We start from the raw sequence: 22,093 nt of genomic DNA, 5'->3' as shown, positions 1-22,093 counted from the left end.
GAGCTATGCTGGTAACTTAGAGACACGGCAGCCAGAGTGCTGAGGACACAGTGGTTCTCTTCAGTGTGGTTTTGAGACTGTGATTCTGAGAATATGCTTGTCAAACAGAAAAAAAAAAAAGAGAGAGAGAGAATATGCTTGTCTCTGTTGGTTTGAGCCAATCCGGAGGAGATCATCATAAAGGTAAAACATTCCTTTTTGTTAGCTAGGTGAGGTGTGGGTATTGTGTGGTTCTTCCAAATCAAGAATTCCTAGTCAAGAGCTAATAGGATCCTTAGCTTGGTTTTCTAATTGGAAGCCCTAATTAAGCTCTGACAAGATCTCTCTCTGTTGATGTTTTGACATTCTCTCCGTTGACCTGACTCTTTGTTCAGAGATCCTTTAGCAGCTAAACAAACAAATGTGGGACGATGACTAGAATTTTATATTCCATGTGCCCAGGGTATAATTGTTATGCCACTAACGGACCGTATCTGCGGATCTTTTGCTGTATGTATGATGTTGCAATGAATGTTTTGTTTTTTTAATAAAGAAACATAATATCTTATTTCTCACTAATAGTTGAACTTAATAGGGGATGCTCCTTTTAATTGGTACAATAACATGCTTTGTTTAGGTTCCATATTGAGGAGAAGCCTGAATTCTTTCTTTCACATAATGCCTGCCTCCCTCAGACCCACGCACAGAGTTCTGCACATACACGTCCGTCCCCTGCTCCTTCCTGCACAAAACCCTTCAATACCTTCTCTTCGCCCTTTGGATAGAATCCAGACTCCTTATAGCCCCGAATGCCCAGAGGGCTGTTTTCTTCTCCAGCCTGCTCAGAGATTTCCCCTCTTACTCTCCTTGCCCTCACCTTACTAGATACTTTATATTACACAGAATTTGTTAAGCTCCCCTTAAACCCAGATAAGACTCAAATGTCACTCCTGCGGGAACTCTTTCCTTATCCACAGAAGCATGCAAACTTCTGACGTCACACTCTTCCCTTTGGTGACACTGGCTCACTAAATGTACTTTTAATAAAGTGTTTGGTGCCTATTATCTGTGTTCCTTTCTAGACTTTATGTTTATTCATTGCAAGGAATGGACTGTATCCATCTTTCTTTGTATCTGTCCCCAGTGTGTAATACCGTGCCTGCCCCATGGTCCGTTATCTTAAATATTTGCCAATTGATTGATAAAAAGTAGTTTAAGTACTTACTATGTGATGGAGAAAACTGTTTCTAGTAGAAGCTAACTCGAGCTACATTTATGCAATTTATTTTCTGTTACGTAATCTGGATTCACAATTGCTACTTTCTTTAAATTATAAGTAGTTATGACAGTATAGTAGTATTGTAATATTCTCTGATTTATGAAGTAAAATAACTTCATTAAGCACCGGCGACATTAGAATGTGATCATTAGACAGTCTGAACTAATAATTTTTAAAGATCTCTCATGAAAGGAAAAATCCTTTTTAAGCATCCAATAGCATTATAGATGCATTTCAACAATTGTGTTGGTAATTCTCAGTTATTCTTATCTATTCCTTATACAGCTCCATAACAACCTATACTAATATTCTAGATCAAAGTATCATATGTATTTTCTAAGTATTTAGTTGCATTTTTAAGTATTTAATTGATCATTGACTCGTCTAGTCAGTGCTTATTGAATGGAATAATGAATGAATGAATGAATGAATGAATGAATGAATTTTAAAAATGTTAATACTAAGTTTAGGTTATGCATATTTATGAATACAAAATATTACCTCTAACTTCTAGAAATATTTGAAAAATATTTTTAAGGTTTGAATTTTCAACAATTCAAATGTCCTGCATTCTTCCAGTTACGCTGGATAAAGTTTTGCTATATTGTATTTCCTGAATACTAGAATATTTGAATATATGTAGAAAAATATAAAACTTTGGCTTAGCTAAAGTTTGGGAATAATCTAGATTTCCTTCCTTGGTATAGAAAATTGAGAGTAAACATTTCTGTGTAGAAATGCATCTGTTGAACCTCATCAAGATAAATAGGATAAAAGAGTATTTGGTCTAAACAGTATTGTTCAGCCTTTATAGGTTGAACTGTCCACTGTCATGGTCCACTGTCATGGTGCAGGGATCTACGGTGAATTTGCACTCTACAGAAAGCTACTAATGTTAAAAATAAAGTCACATCATTCCAAAGTCATCCTGTGAATTTAATTTTGTGGTATTGTAGTTAGGTATAAGCATGTCAGACTTTAATTGTAGATCTCTCTCTCTTTTTAAACAAACCTTTGTTGACTACTCACAATATATAGCATAATAGGCTAGGCCTGGAAGATATGCAGATGAAAAGGCATAATAACTCTTCCTAAGGACTGGGATTCTAGGGAACCTAAATGTTTCCCCAAATAATATGTTGTGTGCCATGATAAACTCCAAAAATTTGGAGAATATTACAATACTACTATACTGTCATAAATACTCCAAAATTTGGAGTTTTTCATGGCACACACACACACACACAAAAAAAAAAAAAAAAAAGGAAAAAGAAAGTATTATGAGAATGGCAAAGTGGACATGATTAATGTGAATTTGTAGAATCAGAGAATGCCCTAGAGAGAAGATGGTAGTTGAAGGTTGAATACTGTTTAACAAACAGGTCAAGGGGGAGACAGAATATTCCAGGTAGAATAGAACCACTGGAGCAAATTACAGTATTGTGTTTAGGGAATGGGACCATCAGTGATAACAAATTACAGGAGGTTGGCAAGTGTGAGAAGAGAGTTGAAGTTTACCTCCAGCAGAAATTCTTATCATTTAACTTCTGAAACTTTTCCCACTAAAGAAATTATATTCATATCTCCTTTATGTTTCTGTGTTTTTCTCTTTAAACAAACTATTTTTAATTTTTTTCCAGAGCTTCGTGAAATTAAATTGATGCATTGTCTTTACTTACCTACATTTACTCAGTTTGTGGTAACTGTTTAGACTTTCTATACTCTGCTTCTTTACTGCTTTATTAATTATATAATAGCATACATAGTGCTTTACTTAGCAGTATCTTAACTTCAGTAAAATGTACTTTGGCTCTAGTGAGTTAATGAAAAAGAATGATAGATTGCAACTTCTCTATCAATCTTTAGCATAATATTCTAATCGTGATAATAATAGTTACATAAAGAGCTGTATTCTCAGAGTAATTTAATACATGTTCTCTCAATAACTAAATGAGAAAAATCAGGGTAGGAGTTCACTTCATTTAGTGAATGAGAAACATGGAAGCCAGAGGTCTGAAGTTGGTAACGAACAAAACCAGCCTTAAAACCTTGTCTTCTATCTCCCTGTTGACCTCTTTTCACATTGTCCAAAGCTGCCTAGAACTTCCAAAATTTTGAAGGACATGGAAGACTCAACAGCTGTCAGGGGTATAAACACAGAACTTGGGCATTTCTTCAGATAGTCAGACCTAAAGAAGAACTCATTAACTTCTAGAACTGGCTTTTAGTATACTATTTTGACTTTTGGATTTGAATAACTCTGGTCCTATTCTGAATCTTTTTACTTCCTGTAAAGTTCTGATGATCTTATTCTTTCCATTCCAGTCTTTGTATAGTGTAGTTATGGTGAAAGTGTGTACATTATCACTCTACCCAAAATAATAATATGGATAGTATAGGCTAGAGGTCAAGAGCACGGACTCTGGAATCAGGTGGCCTGCTTTCAAGTCCTGGCTCCACCATGAGAATCGTGACTTTGGGATCACTTACTCTATCTCTCCTATCCTTAGCTTACTTACCTTTAAACTGAAGTAAGAGTTGTATGTGGGTAATAGGGTTACTGTGGAGTTGAAATGTGGTAATCTACATAAAGACCTTACTACAGGGTTTTGCACATTGCAAACTCAATAACCTAGCCATTGTTAGAAAATGATCTACTGAGGCAGCTGAAGTCATAGGAGTACTACTGATTCTGCCATCACAAGCTACTTAATTATACTTTAAGTCTCAATTATACTGTCGTAGCTGTGCCTGATAATTTGTCAGTGTTTGATATGCTTGAGGAATGTTTGAGGAATAAAAATATTAGGATTCAGTTTTCTCTGCTCAATTCTTAACTATTGACGAGAGAAAATCACGTCAGTTGAGGTCCAGAGGAACACGATTGCTTGGATTTTTAATGCCTAACACTTAAACAGTGTGAAAGACATAAGAGAAAGCAAAACAAACAAGCATTGCTATTGTGTTGGTCCTGATACCAAACTTGTAACTTATAGCAAAAATCTTTCATTTTGGTTAATGTTTGACTTTTTCCTTTCCCTGAGGTTTAATTCAACCACAGGATTTCCAGTGCTAATCTTTTAGTTACACAAGCTGAAGAATGAAACCAATTCCTTTTTTAAAGATTTCTGTTTAATGCATGCTTGGTTGGTTTATAACCTCGGTACATTGGTGTCATATATTGGAAAGCGATGTTGCCTAGAACAGGTAAATAATGGAAGAAAGTGGGTGAAGCCAAAGTCACCGTTCAGCCAGCATTGCAGCTTCATCCAGTTACCAGTGCTGCTTTAAATGTTACATGTAGCAACGCAGTAAAGGTAGATAGTGCCTCACACATATTGTGTTCAAAAATTGTTACAGATGGGCGCCTGAGTGGCTCAGTCAGTTGAGCGTCTGCCTTCAGCTCAGGTCATGATCCCAGGGTCCTGGGATCGGGTCCCGCATCGGGTTCAAGGCTCAGCAGGGAGTCTGCTTCTCCCTCTACCCTGCCCAGCCCCGATTTGTGTGTGCATGTGCTCTCTCTCACAAAAATAAATAAATAAAACCTTTAAAAAAAATTGTTACAGTTATTCCTAATTCACATTTATCTATTTTTGTCTTAAATAGCTTAGAACTTTTAACAATTTATATGTGCTTGTGGTTTCAAAGATATAAAATTGTAGCAGTTTCAATAGCAGTATTTTCAAAAGTACCAATTTCTGAAAATCAACTTTTTCTTCACTTATTAAAATATAATAAGATACTCAACAAGAGACACATCAAAAAAATTATCTTTGTCCAGCAAGGCAATGTATTAGTGAAGAAAATAAGAGCCATTGCTATGATAGGTTGCTTTCAAAAATCTGAATATATTATGCTTAATTTTTTTTTCTAATTTTGAATTTGGTAACAGGATATCCTGAAAGAGTCACCACTTTACTTCTTTTAACAAATATACACGATTTAAACAGTAATACAACACCTCCGTCAGAACCTTCCATCTTGACCCGTCAGAGAGACTTACCCTCTTTGTCTTCTCATGGGTCTGATGATGCGCTTACTATCTGAGATGGAAGACATGCCCAGACAACAGGCTCCCTGGACCATAGAAAGTGCTATCAAAATCCAAACAGGTGGCAGTCCAACTGCTTACTTGTGACCTTTAAAATGTGTATGCTAATGTGCTTGGAATTCAGTCAACAGAACCAAATTACTAATTCTGTCTTATGAATAGGATATCAAGAGATTAATAACTCTAAGAAAGCCATTATTTGTAAATAGAAAAAAAATAAATTATGGTTATGTTTCTTTCCATGCTATCAGAAATCCCTGTTTGGAAAGATAAATTAGCTTCCACAGTCAAGACATTTAATAAATTAACAGAGTAACTAGGGCAACTGAGTTAAATGTTTAAAAATAATTCCACATGAAAAAAAGAGGAACTATGTAATGTGACAGATTGTGTTATGGAATGAATGTTTTTATCCTCTGCCTTCCCAAATCTATATGTTGAATCCATAAGGCCCAATATGATGGTATTTGGAGATGATACCTTTGAGAGGTAAGCAGAGTGAGAGGCACGAAGGTGGGGCCCTTTTGTTGAGATTAGTGGCCCTCTAAGAAGAAATGAGAGGTACCAAGTTAGCTGGTACCTTGATCTTGGACTTTCAGCCTCCAGAGCTGTGAAAAATAAATCTCTGTTGTTTGAGCCACCCAGTCTATTAGGAAACCCATGCTGAATGGGACAAATTGTAAATGGGAATACATACCATGATAAAGTTATTAAAAACTTTGCATTTAAGGAGTCCGATAATTCATAAATCATATTCATCTTTCTCAGCCCTTATTTCTATTTCATATCTAGCCTCAAAGGCAACTTATTTTTTTCCAGCTGTGTTCTACAAATTCTGTATGACCTGTGTTTTTGGTATCATGATAAGATTTAACTCCGTGTATTTCAATAGTAATGCTGCTTTTGATGTATCCTAGGGGAAAATGTTGTCCTTTTGTTTATATCTTGGATGACAGAGTTAAGGTAAACATCTTAAGAAGGGGGTTTTATTGCCTGCAATATACCCAGAATCACTGAAATTACCTGATTGTGTCTATTTCAGGCAGAAACATGGAGCTTAGTAGAAGACACCAAGTTACTTAACTGACTAGATTTTGAAAATGTCCATCTGCCTTCATAAGGACTAAAGACCTGTGACAACTTGGAAAGATAATTCAGTTACTTTTAACCTTGTAGTTTTTAAAATGAAAAATACTAGCTATTTTATGGTACATGCTGTTATTAGCCACACTGGAAAAATAGCACAATATATGGATCTGTGATTTGAATCTGTAAATGTGTGTGTGTGGGGGTGTGTACGCATGTATGTGCTTATATAGCGTGTGGATGAAGTGTAGGAGCGTATCAAGAGGAAAAAGGGGCAGTTGTAACAAATGAACTGAGTGTGTTACAGTTTTAAAAGAATAGCTCTTGGAAAGAATCCAGATTGGTCCAGCTTCAAGTAGCCAAGGTAATAATATCTGTGAATTACCTGTATGCCAACATTCTTGTATTATATTTCAATGGACTCAGCTTTTTCTCCTCAGTGTAATAGGAACTCTGTGTCTTTTTTTAGTTAGTGGCCTTTGATATTCTCAGATAAAAGGCATCCTTCTGAATTCTTTGATCATACACTATAGCAGGCCAGTAAACTCTCACTCATGGCAACTTTGAATAATGCTCCTATTTTTTAAATTCATTTTAAATTATTTAATAATACAATAATATTTTTACAGTGTAAAGGAGATTAAGCCAGAATTTAATTGCATGCTCTAAAGAAGAATTGAGGAATTGAGAAATTGTTGGCCAGAAAAGAAAAACTCTGAAATTCTAAAATCTAACACCTTATCAGTTTTTGACTATTTACTGTATTTATTTAATTGCAGAGAGTCCAATGGGAATAGCCTGTCTTTGGGAGAAACCTGGTTCACGCCTTAGCCCTACTACCTACCAGCTGTATGCTCTACACCAATTACTTAGCCTTTTGGGGGGTTATTTATTTATTTATTTGAGAGAGAGAGAGAGAGTGCACATGCACACACTGGAGGAGGGATAGAGGGAGGGGAGGGAAGAAGACTCCCCGCTGAGTGCAGAGCCCATCCCAGGACTCCAGGTGGGGCTTGATCTCAGGACCCCGAGATGATGACCTGAATCGAAATAACCAACTGAGCTACCCAGGTGCCTCTAATTACTATACTTACTGTGTTCTGAATCACATTTCTTAGTTCATCCTTTATAAACAGAGGATAACACTGACCTTTGGGATTGTTGTGAGGATTATGAATGACATGAATTATCTGGCACGTTGCCTGACATGCAGAGACGCTTGGTAAATGTTCTACTGAAGAGCTCTTACCCAATCTCAACTACTCTTTGAGGTGTTTTTGGATGAGTCAGAGAAGATGGATTTCATGCTCTTAGGACCTTTGAAGAGTAGCAGAGATACGTAGGTGAGAATATCTCAGTTTTAAATGTGAAAGGAGGAAAAACTTACTAAATTTGAACTCTCCTAAATTTAGATTCCTGATACTTAGATCTGGATGAGGTAAAACGTTAAACATAGTTCAAAGGGATATGATTAGTATTAACATAATATTCTTTTGTGAATTTAAGTTCATAGCTTGTAAACAAAATGCTTTTATATATACTCATTACAGCCAGGATCTTCACATATTTTTTATAGTTTCTGCAATGTGTGAACTTCAAAGAAGTAGCATGTTACTGCTTTTTAAATATTTCATTTTTTTCCCACTTATTTACATGGATATTCCTATCATTTGGACAATGGTAAATGTTTTCCAATAACATTTATAGTTAAATGTTAAGAGAAATGCTTAACTAATTCAGTAATTTAATTTCCTTAAGGTAAGATTTTTTTTATAATACTATTTATACAGCAATATTTTTCACAATCTATGAGGCATGAAAGCAATTTTTGTTTATCAATCCAGTCTTTTTGTAATTTAATGCAAAGACTGGAATAAGAAAGAAAATGCCAGGGTTTATCATACAAAATAAGGGGAAGTATCTGTAAAATTTTTGTTTACTTGTACATATGTATATTTGTAATGGTTTATGACGTCAAATATATTTCTAACCTTGGTTTGTGATCAAAGGATTTTAGAAACCACTGCCTACAGCACAAGACCTTGCATAGAAGTCCCATTGTTCAGAGAGATATGGCATAGGAAATACTATGAAAAAATTTTCCTTAAGCATGGATAGTCAACCTCAGGGACTATCTAGAGGTTGGTTAAGTCTACTAAATAGAATATTCATTCTTCTGTTTAGTCGAGAAATAGTTATTGAGCATTTACATTTCTAGGATAGACACAGAGTTGATAAACATGTAGTGTATGCCCATAATAATGTCATAATCTACTAGAAGAGCCATACATTTCAATAACTCTATTATAAAAATGTGGTAAGGATAAAATAAGAACTATTTGCAAAGGATAGAGGATGCACAGTGAGTTGCTTTATGGATACAGGTCACAAGGCAGTAACTTCTGACCCAGGTATGAAAGGACAAATAGGAGCTTACTGGGCACATAAGGGGTCGAAAGAAAGGGCATTCCAAGCAAAGGAATAATGAGGTCAAAGGAGGAGAGAGATGTTTAGCTTGGAAAACTATTAGGGCTGTGGGCAGATGCCAGGAATGAGGTTGGAGAGTTTGGCAGGGGGAAGTCTCATATGCTAAGGATAAGTAGTTTAAACTTCATTATGTACAGATACTCCAGAGGGAAATACTTGCTTAAATGTGGTGTGTGTTGTTATTATGTTTATTCACTTGGGCATTGCTCTGAAGATAGTATTGGAGGGAGTGAGACTGAAGGCAGAAATCCCACCTAAACTGACATGATAATGGTCAGATGAAGACCTGAATCAAGACAGAGGCAATGGCGCAGGCAGTGGAGGTTGAGACGATGGGATTAAATGGAATATTTAAGAGTTGGTGTCTGAAGAAGGAAGTAATGGGTAGGGAGAGAAATTTAGGATGGTTTTCAGCCTTCTGGTTTATGTGACTGGATAGACAGTGATGCCCCACCCGAGATAGAATGTATGTGTGGAAGACAATGGATTCATCTGTGTGAGAAGACAGTTGATTCATTTTAGAGAACATCTTATGTGATACCCAAGTAGAGTTAGCTGCTGTGTGTATGTTTCTCTGGAGGTCAACTGAGAGATCTGATTTAGAGATACTGCTCTGGAATTATCAGTATATAGGCAGTGGTAAGATCATATGAAAATGGGATAGATTACAAAGTATTACCAGATCAGTATTGGGGCCAAGGCATGTAGTCAAAGAAAGGGAAAGCTAGTAGAGGGATATTAACATAGCTGCAGATAATGCCTGCATTTAAGGAATCATCAAAAGAAAAGGCATAGAGATGTTTGAGAAGTATGGCTAAAAAAGTAAGTAGAAAAACTACTATAAACTGAATGTTTGTGTCCCACCACCCCCAAATTCATATGTTGAAACTTTTTCCATTGTGATGATGTTTGGAGGTGGAGCTTTGGGAGGTGATCAGGCCATGAGGGTGGAGCCCTCATGAGTGGGATTAGTGCCCTTATAAAAGAGACGTCAGGAGGCTCTTTTGCCCCTTCTCCTGTGTGAGGACACAGATGGCTGTCTTTATGAGCCAGGAAATGGGCCCTCACCAGACACCAAATCTGCTAGTGGCTTAAATCTGCAAGTGTCTTGAGCTTAGATTTCTTAGACTCCAGATCTGTGAAAAGTCAGTTATTTGCAAGTCACCTGGCCCAAATGTTCTGTTATAGCAGCCAGAATGGACTCAGACAAAAACCAAGAAGGATGCCATTACTGGAATTTGAGGAGAGAAGGAACTGGGCTTGACAGTTGGGAAATAACTAGTGCTATCTGTCCATAGAAATGGAGTAGAGTGGCTGGGGACAAGGACACTCCTGTTACAGTGAATTGAGAGGGATCGGGGCGGGGGAGGAAGGGAACACATTCATGTAGACCAGGTCAGGTAGCTTGACTGAGGAGAAAAATGTTCAGCAGTAGGAATGAGAGGATCACAGGGACAAGGAGAGGATTTTCGACCATTAAAGAGACTCAAGTGTTTATAGATAAAATGAAAGAAACCAGTGGAAAAGAAGTCAGGAATAAGAGAGGCAGAGTAAGTAACTGATGGAGCATGATCCCTGTGAAATTAGGCATGGAAACATGGTAGACTAATCAGCTTTAGGTAGAAGGAAAGACCGAAGGCCAGAGGGAGAGAAAATGGTATGGGTGAGGAAGGAATGAGTCAGGAGACAGAGAATATGGTTCCCTGCTGGCTTTCTCTCTTCACTCGTGAGGTAGAAATTGAATTATGCGCTGAGACTGAAGACATCCAGGAGGTCAAGAAATCAGGAGATGTTACAGAAACGTCTGGATGGGGTGGCTGGGAAAGAGAAGTGAATAGAAGCAAGGTAAAAAGGTATTACCAGATCAGTATTGGGGCCAAGGTATGTAGTCAAAGACGTCTTGCACAGCCCAGCTCCAAGGGACGCCATGCCGCCCCAGGTGCGTACTGTGGCCACCCCCATCATTAAGTATTAGCAAGGTACTCCCCAGCCGCCTTTCTGTACAAAAATGGTTTTTACAGGCTGATTTCTAAGTTTATTTCTAATGTAAATTTGCTTACCTGAATGCATTATGAAAGTTTCTCTTAAAGGTGTCGCTTTGATTTTTAAAAGATAGGGGTGCGCTGTGGTTGTGGGGTTTACAGTTTATGGACGTTATGAGTGTTGACTCATTTGTACAATGCTAGCCTCGGAATGGACATTCAGTGAGTGATAGGTATTATTATTGTTATCATTATTCATTCCGAAAGTCGGTCTGTCGGGTATGTTTGGACCGTGCTTAGCTTTCTCCTTTCTCACTGTCTTGAGTGGTTAGATGACATCACTGCTTTCCTGTCACTTCCAATTCACTAACCAGCTCCTCTTTTCTGTCAAAATCCGGTATGGAGTGATGGTTATCCTAACTTTTTCCTCAGGCTCTCTGGGGTGAAATTTACAGCATGTCAAATTTACAGCATTTTCTAATGTTTCGTTTCTAGGCCAGTCAATGCTTACAAAGGTATTCAGGTAGTTAAAACCTCTCATTTCAGATATATTTTGCTTCTGTGCTAATTTTTTGATCAGTGCCTTCTTTACTTGGCCAGATAATTTATAGTCAACTACAATAAATTCTAGGTGGTTTTTGTGTGTGTGTGGGAGGGCGGTTTCCCTTTGGTTACCCTCAAATGATCTAAAATATTTGACATTCAATGCTTTTTCATATTAAATTCCATTGGTATGTTGATGTTAAGTATCACTGTACCATAATTAGGTGACATCTACGAGATTATTTTACTACTTTGTGTTATAACTGCATATTCAACTTCTGTATCACCCATCCTCTAAATTCATTCATTCATTCAATAAATGTTCTGAGCTAGTCATTAAGCAGTATGTTGGGATGCAACTGTGTCTCTCTTCTCAGGAAGCTGCGTTCTAGTGGAGGAGACAAACAAGCTGAAACACGAGTTAAAAAAACTTGTAATATAAGTTGTAACTAGTGCTCTGAAGAAGACTGAAAAAGGATAAAGGATGAAGCATGTCCAGAAGGGAATGTGAGAGGTCTTTCCGAGGAGATAACATGTCAGCAGGTACAGATGGACGTGAGAAGAAAAGAGCACATGTTAAGAAATTCTCCATGGAGAGGAATAGCAAGTACAAAGGCCCTGAGGTGAGGGTTGGCCTGATGCAAGGCCAGTGTGGTTGAAGCCAAGTCAGTGCCCACGAGGAGGGGAAGCTGAGGTTAAAGAAGGAGCTGGGTGACCAGAACAGTTAGGGCCTTGGCTTTTATGCAATGCGGATAGGATGCCACAGGGTTCTGAGCACAGCAGTAAAATATTGGTCTTATGTCATCTTGAGATTGTATTATTTCTGTCCCCATTATGTTGTAGCCTCTTTTCTGGATCATGAGAAACTAATCAAAATTGCTGAGTATTCCATGAAAATGTTTTACTAGGGAATGATGTCTCATAAAGGGTTTAAGCTCAAATCCCTAAATCTACCCGCTTTTATTTACTTCATGCAAATAGAATGTCAGAAATGGATGACAGTGTTTCCCTTAAATTTAATCATATGTTTACAAGAAACGTGTGTCTCTGGATAGAGACATAGCCAGACTTATAACTCCAGAGCTATGTACACTTAACTGAAATACTTTAGGAACTGCGAGCTCTCTGCGTGATGATGTCGGCATCATTTCTCTTTGTCCGTAATACAGTGTTTATGCTGCTCACAGATTCATTTGACTTTTACTAAAAGTGACTTTAAAGAAAAAGGCAACTTGAAGTTTTTCTTCCCAAATTAGAGTGCAAGTTATAGCACATTTTTTCACATCATTTGGAATTGTATAGTTAATACATCCTGTCCAGAGAAGATTACACTGGAAAGGGTAAGAAGAGGGAAAAGGAAAGTGTCCTCAGTATCTCGTAGTGCATGGTTAACGTTCTGAGTACCACTGAGGAGAGCTGTTCCAGTCTGCTAGCACATCCCTGTCATTGATGTGACCAGGTATCTGCGTGGGGCATGTATTTGTCTGCTGAGATCGACATCTTGAAAGGGTAATATTTTGCAAAATGAGAATATCATTAAGTCATTAGTGTTGAGTTCTGCCTTCAGAACTCAGCATGGATATACACTAAAATCAAAGTTAACTTGAAAAGTAAACTGCAAAGAGAAATATAGCATGAGTTCTAGTTTGCGAGAGACAAATGAACATTTTTATAAGTCATCTCCTTCAGCAAACTGAGATAGAATGAGGTTTGGATAATTATCAATTATAAAAACTGCTATGTAAATAAAGAAGTAAGTTAAGATGGAGAATTCTGGTCAAAATATATGTTAGTAAAATATGAAAGTACTATGCAAAATTCAGTGGAAAATTAATGCAAGAGACATAATTTGTGGCAAACACCTAGAATTACATAATAATGTCACATTGCTAGAAGGCTTAAAAATATCATAAAAAGAAATGAAATTTTAAAGACTTTAAAGAATTAATTGTATTGTCCTATATACATTAGTTATCTTTCCCAGTAGTAGGAGTTGTTGAAACAAACTTAAAATCAAAACTAGCAGAAAACAGAATGAAGTGTCTCAAAGCCTTTTATTTTATTTGCTCAGTAGTTATAAGACCAAAACAAACAAAAAAACAAAAATCTGCTTTGGGTAGGGAATCCATTCCATTTCTATGCAAAAACATCAGGACTTTATTGAGGTTCAACTATTTCTTGGTTTATACCTAAAGCACTGTTTATACTTTGCCATATTCTTTGTAGGGAATAAGCAAAATATGCCTGAACTCCCACAATGAGCAGACTCAAGGCATGATATTGGATACTGTAGAGAACACAAAAAGAATGTCTTTGTCCTCTCATTGCCTAATCAAACTTGGGATGTGTGAACACTGCTATACTAGGAACTAGGAGTCCTGGGCCTGACCCTGTCACTAACCAGTTAAATCTCCTTTAACAGGCCATCTAAATCTAAGACTGACTTTCCACCTTCACAAAACACTTCGACCGTGAAAAGCTTTCTTTAAAAATGTTTTTCATATGTCAGATATTCATATCATTTCATATCATTCATATCACTTTCATTTCATTTCAATTTTCATATTATTTATAATATGAAATTACTAACCTATGTGCTTATGTACTTAGCCTTCTGTATATGTAACCTTTTACACAAGTAACCTTATAGCTATGTATGAAGTTGAGTATGTAACATTATATGTATCATACATATAATGTAAAATATGTATTTAGTGCAAATATAGAATGATTAGTAGAAAGAGCAAGCCTTAATAAGATTTCAAACAAAGGGATATGCTTTTGTTGTAGCAATAGCTACGTTTATATACACTTACAATATGTCAGATAGTGTGCGTGGTGACTAAAAATGTCACACAATAAGCCAGGGCGTAGATGTCTTCTCTCTGTTTAGTTTGTTGAGGTGCAGTTAGTTGTCCAAAAATGATGTATTCGATGGCAGTAAAGCCAAGATTTGAATCAAGTCCGATAAACACTGGCGCTCACACACCCAACCACAGCACCAAACACTCCTCAAAGGGATTGACTGGAGATGAGCCTAGAGAGGTGGGATGGAACCAGACTGTCATGAGAGGAAGGGGTATAGCTGTGTCATGAGAGGAAATTTAGATTTTTGGGGGTTTTTGAGGCAAAAGACAACCATTGACTATTTCTGCCCAGAGAAGTGTCATGGTAAAAGCAATGTTTTAAGATTAGTAAGATCTCAGGGGCGCCTGGGTGGCTCAGTCGTTAAGCATCTGCCTTCGGCTCAGGTCATGATCCCAGGGTCCTGGGATCGAGCCCCACATCAGGCTCCCTGCTCGGCGGGAAGCCTGCTTCTCCCTCTCCCACTCCCCCTGCTTGTGTTCCCTCTCTCGCTGTGTCTCTCTCTGTCAAATAAATAAATAAAATCTTTAAAAAAAAAGAAAGAGATTAGTAAGATCTCAAATTAACAGAAGTGGAAATCCAGTTTGCTCATTTATTAATGACCTGTTTTATATAACACAGAGTAATGAAGACAGAGTCCTTGTTGGTTTGAGTTTTTTTAATTTGTTTTGTTTTGTGGGAGGTTATTTATTTATTTATTTGTTTATTTAATTTTTGCAGACTGACAGTTGTGAGTTATAATGAGCTTCCCAAATTAATACATGCCTACTCCCAGCCTGTGGAGAGTAGTAAATTGCTCTTGTTCTCATGACACATTTAGATTAGAAGAAGTAGAAAGAGGGAGGGCAGCCCGGCATCGGCTAATTAAAACTAATGTGGGACGGATGATGAGCCTCCAACAAGAATAAGATCAGCAACAAGGAAAAGGAAAAAATAGCACAGAGGCAGGCACCTAACCCAGGGACCGTGGTGACTCAGCTCTTCCAGAGGGTTTCAGCCTTCCCCTGCTTGGAAGGCCTCATCTTTGGTTTGGTTGGGTGGGGAAGGGTGTGTGACGGGGAGGCGGTACCCAGAGAGCTATGGAAATGACAGGACTCCCAAAGGCATACCTGGGAGAGCACAGACATGTTTCTGTGTCTCCTCACACTGGCTGGGCACCAGGCCTGCCAACTACACACTATTCCTCAGCCCCCGAGACAACCAGCTTTGCGACTCCTCATTGAATGTGTTCTTATAGTTGCATCTCAAGGCATGATTTCAGTCAGAGCACCTGTCCCTCCATCCATCTTGCCTTTTTGCTTTGGGATGAAATCATCTTAGGATCAAAAAGTAATTTAGCTGTCCTCTATTCTAGACAAGGGCAGAAAATCCCCCTACCGAAAATTCCCCCCTTAGTAGGGGGATTTTTCTGCAGCCTTTACTCCATTAAGCAAGTATTCCTCCCTCTTTCTACTTCTAATCTAAATGTGTCATGAGAACAAGAGCAATTTACTGCTCTCCATGGGCTGGGAGTAGGCATGTATTAATTTGGGAAGCTCATTATAACTCACAGCTGTCAGTCTGCAAAAATTAAATAAATAAATAAATAAATAAATGACCTCCCACAAAACAAAACAAATAAAAAAAACAGTTGACGAAACCAGTATCATATTTCACCCATTCTAAAATGTACTCTTTTCATATTGTACCTTCTCTGAAATTTGCCTGGGTCTCAGAATCACTGCTGGTCAAGCAATAGGCACGATATAGCTGTCATTGTCTGCTGGGGCACAAGCTCAGTTATAGCCATTTAGTTTGTCTCTGAGCTACGGGCTGTGCCAGAACTGCATGAGTTACATTTAACTGCTGTTTACGGTGCCTTCAAAAATATTATTTGGCATTGAAACTAAATGTTGTTTGTAGAGGGGCAGAGAAACATGGCAGTGAGGTACACACACATTTAACATAGAGAAGAAAATACTCATTGATTAGACAACTGTCTATGATTACCTATTTTCACACTAAGCAAAAACCACATGCTTTACAAGGACCTGAGAAATGATGATTTCCATAAGCTGACGAAGCCCATCACCTTTTCTTACCAACATAAAAGCAGAGGATTGCCTATCGTACCCCAAACAAGAAAGTTCAGCAACAAAATCCTGGTTATAATACTGCGGCATCCTTTATTTTTTTTTTAAGATTTTATTTATTTATTTGACACGGGGACAGAGAGAGAGAGAGCAAGTGAGCACAGAAGCAGGGGGAGCTGCAGGCAGAGGGAGAAGGAGAAGCAGGATGTGGGGCTCCATCCCAGGACCCTGGGATCATGACCTGAGCCAACGGCCGATGCTTAACCGACTGAGCCACCCAGGCGCCCCTGGAGCATTCCTTTGAAATACACTGCATCTTGAACACTTTGGATAGCATAGATGATGATACGTTGTGGAAAAACATCAATGGTTCTGATATGAGAAAGGATTCTAATGAGTCAAACTCAAAGGAAGGTTTAGAACTATATTATTCAATATTTCTCTTATAAAGTATAAAATAAGCATTTTATTTTTTTATTTTTTTAAAGATTTTATTTATTTATTTGACAGAGAGATTGACAGCGAGAGAGGGAACACAAGCAGGGGGAGTGGGAGAGGGAGAAGCAGGCTTCCCGCTGAGCAGGGAGCCCGATGCGGGGCTGGATCCCAGGACCCTGGGATCATGACCTGAGCTGAAGGCAGACGCTTAACGACTGAGCCACCCAGGCGCCCAAAAATAAGCATTTTAAGTGATAAGAGAACATTTCATCATTTGCTTAATTTTGTGATGCATGAAACACTAGTGTATCTTATGACTGGTAGGGTCTTCAGGTCATTGAAGTACAGCAGTGACAGTCACAGTGCATGCTTTTTAATCCTTAGCCGTGCAAGGTGAAATATTATTATTTCAGTTTTATTGAGAGAACAGAGACGTGACTAATTCAAGATCTTAGGAATCTAATAGCTGGTTAGTGGTAGCTGCCGCTTGAAGCAGGATTCAAACTGTTTGCCCAAAATACGTTTCCCCAAGTGAAGAGAATCCTTAATCAAAAAGAAGAAAATGAAGGGAGGACACAGGGATATAAAGGAATTACAGTAGCGACTCAGTGCCTCACACTTGATACAAATACTTCTTGTGTAGGTGAGCTCATTACGCCGCCATACTAGCCTTTCCATTCTGCTTGTTTTCTTGTTAGCTATGAATCTTTTTTTTTTTTTTTTTTAATGCTGGACAAACAGGCTCCCTTTTAACTTTCGCTCATTTGCCTTTATTCTATCTTCCCAAAAAACAAAGAAAATAAGCCTAATGTTTCATCCATAAAAGCCTCTCAAATACTTGAGAACAGTTAGTTATTATGTTGCCATCTTTTTTTTTTTTTTTTTTTTTCTGGACCGAGTAGCCCCTGTTTTTCTTCTAAACCATGTTTTCAAGGTCCAAAATAATGTTTGTCGTATTCCTTTAGGGCATTCTATTTTGTGGTTGTGTGCTTAACAAGGAGTTCAGAATGAGCTGTTGCGTTAGGAGTTTCAGCACAGACGTGGCACATGGTGCATCTGCAGTCAACTAAAACTTCCAGGAACCTTTCGAGGTAATGGTCATGGACCCCGGCTCCTCACGTTTTGCTTTTTTATTTTTTATTTTTATTATTTTTAAAAAATATTTTATTTACTTATTTGTCAGAGAGAGGGAAAACACAAGCAAGGAGAGCGACAGGCAGAGGGAGAAGCAGGCTTCCCCGCTGAGCAAGGACCCCAATGTGGGACTCGATCCCAGAACCCCTGGATCATGACCTGGGCCGAAGGCAGCTGCCCAACCGACTGAGCCACCCAGGCGCCCCACATTTGATTTTTTAAGAAAGATTTTCATGTCATCTCTCAGGGCATATATCCTTACTCTTACTGGGAAAGGACAACTTGGAAAAGTTTGCAGCCCAGACGTCTGCATGTGGAGGGTGGTTCACTCTCCATGAAGACACATGCCATGGGGGCAGGAAGGTCTGTTCACATGGCAGAGATATGGTGGCTGACATGAATAGTCCTACTATAGCATGGGCCTCAGACCAAGATGCCCTGGATTTGAATTTCAGCTTTGCCACTTACCAGCTGGGGTGAGTTGCTTAAGCTTTCTCAAATCCCCATCTAGAAAATGATGATATTATAACGGTATCTACCTCCTATGGTTATTTCAGGATTCATTGAACTTAAGTATTTAAAATGCTTAGAAACCCTGTTTGGCATATTTTAAGAACTTCAGGTGTTCGTGTGTGTGTGTGTGTGTGTGTGTGTGAGTCAAATTCAAATAATTGAGTAATAAATCTAGTAGATTAGTTTCCTAGGGCTGCCATAACAAAGTTCCACTAACTGAGCTGCTTAAAACAACAGAAATTTATTGTCTCACAGTTCTGGAGGCTAGAAGTCTGAAAGCAGGATGTTGGCAAGGCCATGTTTGTTCTGAAACCTCTAGGGGATATCCTTCCCTGCCTCTTCCAGCTTGTGGTAGCCCCAGGCCTGTCTTGGCTTATGGCAGCACAACTCCAGTCTCTGCCTCTGTCTTTACATGGCCTTGTGTCCCTGGGTGTAAATTTTTCTCTTATAAGGACACCAATCAAACTGGATCAGGGCCCATCCTAATGGAGTATGATCTCACGTTAACCTGATTGCATCTGCAGAGAGACCCTATTTCCAAATAAAGTTACATTCATAGGTACCAGGGGTTAGGACTTCAGCATATCTTTTGGCGGGACACAATTTAACTCATAATATCTAGTAACAGAGAAGTTCAAAATGGAGGAACTGGATATCCAGAAGCAAGCAGATGTCAACATTAGGGACCTGGGGGAGATCTAAGAACAGGTAGGTGATGGTTTGAGATTTAACCAATGAAGAGGCATTAGGGGTTTCTGTGAATAAGTAATATAGCCCAAACCAAGCTCCTGGGCTAAAGTAAGGGAGAACAAGATTTCAGGTCCCTGTGGGGACAAATCTGGACCCAAATCCTAGAAGACCTACAGTACTGAACAGGTTACTAAGATACAAGTTATAAACCCAAAATTGGTGCTGCGGATCCTGTTCGCTTTTGGAAGTGCCTTTTCTCAAATATGGAATAAATAGCATCTAGACAAGCCTGAAGTATTCATATAGTTTTAACAGCCTTCATGGAAGCAGCATTGTAGATTTTGATTGCATGGCCAATTTCCAACACAGATAGATTCTGCTTATGTAAGAGGTGTTTGAAGTCTCCTAGGGAAGAGAATGTGTTTATGTTCTGAGTGGAACACTTAACTAAGAATTTGCTCTGTATAGCTATTAGACACTGTCTGCTCTTGAGAGCTTTAGTGGTGGATAAGCAGAAGTTTGTTAGGTCTGTAAAGTTTTTAAAGATACTATGAAGAAAAGGTGGATCATACATAGAGGCTTATTATGATAATCCATGTGTTTGTACCATCAATATTTCCAGAGTAACCAGTCTTGATTTCCCAAATAGAAGATTCTGACTGCAAGCGAGAAGCAGTGTGGCTGAAATATGAAAAAACTCATCTCTTTTGTGTTTTGGTCAAAAAGTCTTTTGTAAATACCAAATTAATGACAACTGTGGAAAGAGAAATATGGAAAGTGTGCTTAACGTAGAATTTTCTAATCCTTACAGGAATTGGAATCAACGAAGATTAGATCATCCCCTAAGTGGTTTTTATATAGTTGTTTCGTTTCCAGTTTTCCATGCCTTTCCAACACTTGATCTTTGTATGAAAACTGCTGCCATCTTCAGAGACATGAGTCATGGTACTTAAAATGTTTTCACCATATTTTAGACATCACAGGATACAGTAGGAGAAGAGTCGAGTCTTGGCATCCACAATTTTTTACATTCTAAGACTTGACCTTTCATGGTGGTTCATGACATGTTTAATTTAGCTCATGCACTAGGCTAGCAGATCCTTCAGTGTCTGAATTTCATTTCGACTTCTTTCTTTTTTTAAGTACTGTGTGTATGTTCACCTGTGTGTGTGTGTGTGTGTGTGTTTCTGTGAAAAAAAAGCGGTCCAGGGGTGCCTGGGTGGCTCAGATGGTTAAGCTTCTGCCTTCAGCTCAGGTCATGATCTCAGGGTCCTGAGATCGAGTCCCACATCTGGCTCCCAGCTCAGCCAGGAGTCTGCTTCTCCCTCTGCCTCTGCCTCTCCCCCTGCTTGTGCTCTCTTTCTCTCTCTCTCTCAAATGAATAAAAAAAAAACTTAAAAAAAAAAGGAAGTCCATAAAAAGAGTCCAATTCCATTGGCAGTGAGAAGGGATGAGGCGATGACTATAACCAGAAAGAAAGGGTTTAGATAAACTGAAGAGTGGATTGGCCTCTTCTTCAGGGATTTGGGTCTGTAATATAAATGATTCCATCATGTGTTCTGTGCAGATACTAGATAAAGTGAATATTAAACTATCTCAGTGAGTTGTCCAGTTTTTGCCAACATGGCTTAAATAAGGACTTAAAACTCTAGCAAAGGCTACTGAAATGATCTTTAAGGTAAACAGAAATACAAGAATTTCAACCATTTTTTTTTTTTTAAGACAAACCCTTTTTTGTGTTTGCCTGAAATACTTTCCCCATCCCCATTCCTTTTATATGACAGACTTCACCTTCTCCCACTAGCAAGTCGGGTGGGCACACGACCGGGGACTGGCCCATCGGCATGCACCGTTCCCTGGACACAGGGATTGAGTCATGAGTGAGCAGGGGAAATGCAGAGTGCAGTTATTCCATGGCTCAGTTGGGCTGGAATTGGTGAATCTACTTCCTAACTCAGCATGCTGGCAGGATGTGATTTGGAGGATACTTAGAGTAAGTCTAACTGGTAGGAGAAGACAAGACCAGTGTGCAGGGAAGCTGATGTGAGAGTGAAAGTTAGGGAGGTTTTGTATAAGCCCAGATCCGTTTGTGCCTGAAACCAGTGCCCATGCTTAACCGCATTTCATGGGGGAATAGCATGCTTAATAACATTCGCGGGTTATAGGATTTTCAAAGATCTTGGCAACAGATCTTTTATGTGGCTTAAGGTTCTACGGTATCGTTTATTTTCTCACCTCCTTGCAAACAAGCATTTACACTTCCATTGTTATCTTTGAGGCTTTGACGGATTCTGATTCTCTGCTTTAAGACACATTGGAACTCTTTGCTTCATTTTAAATACATTCTATTTGCAAGCAGTGAGAAGAATTGTGTGGATCGGTTAATAATTCAGAAACCGGCCCATGTTAAGTTACTTTAATAATGAGTATCGGTTACGGGACTTTATAAGTGATGGGATTTAAAAGTGTTGTAATAAAAATGTGCTCCTCAACACAAAAATTCTAATTTCTGTGTAATCTATTCATGTGTCATTTCTATTTTGAATATTCTGCAGTTACTTTGCTCTGATTCAATCGCGTTGTGCGAAATGAGGTGAATCAGAAAGCAATGTCACCTTGCTTGCACTTTGCGTCTACAGGTGTAGCACTGGGACTATCACCCTTTACCTAGCATTAAATAAAAGAAGGCAGAATATTAGCGTAAGATATAAAAAACTCCTTATCCAGACTGATGCTAGTGATATTTTAACTTTGAAATATTATTGTAATCACTTATTAAGGGGAGGGGGGCAACCGCAATCAAGTGGAGCTGATGAGAGCTGTGGAATTGTAGAGATAGGGAACTTACCTAATGTTGAGTGACGGACCTGTGCCAGTTACTACATTATCAGATTTAATCTGTGCAACTGCTGTGTATGGTAGCTGCTGCTGTCTTTATTCTACACATTAGGTAGGCACTTGAGGCTTAGAGAAG

General features: G+C 38.5%; 1 protein-coding gene across 5 annotated transcripts in view; it reads left to right on the top strand.

Annotated features, from left to right (window-relative positions):
- Positions 1-22,093, top strand: part of PPP3CA (protein phosphatase 3 catalytic subunit alpha) — a 311,802-nt gene that overhangs the window by 197,605 nt on the left and 92,104 nt on the right. The window contains exon 1 of one of the 5 annotated variants that reach the window (XM_035030169.1): positions 7,414-7,738. The exons of 3 other annotated variants lie outside the window; for them this stretch is intronic. The gene's annotated coding sequence lies outside the window, so the exon portion shown is untranslated. Of the gene's footprint in view, positions 1-7,413; positions 7,739-17,664; positions 17,874-22,093 lie in introns of those variants that run through there. One more of the 5 variants, XM_035030168.1, reaches the window with a different exon arrangement.

This window comes from Mirounga leonina, unplaced genomic scaffold, assembly GCF_011800145.1.
Source record: "Mirounga leonina isolate KUSES-001 unplaced genomic scaffold, KU_Mleo_1.0 Mir_357, whole genome shotgun sequence".
Lineage (NCBI taxonomy): Eukaryota > Metazoa > Chordata > Mammalia > Carnivora > Phocidae > Mirounga > Mirounga leonina.
This window is presented reverse-complemented; position numbering and strand designations above follow the sequence as displayed.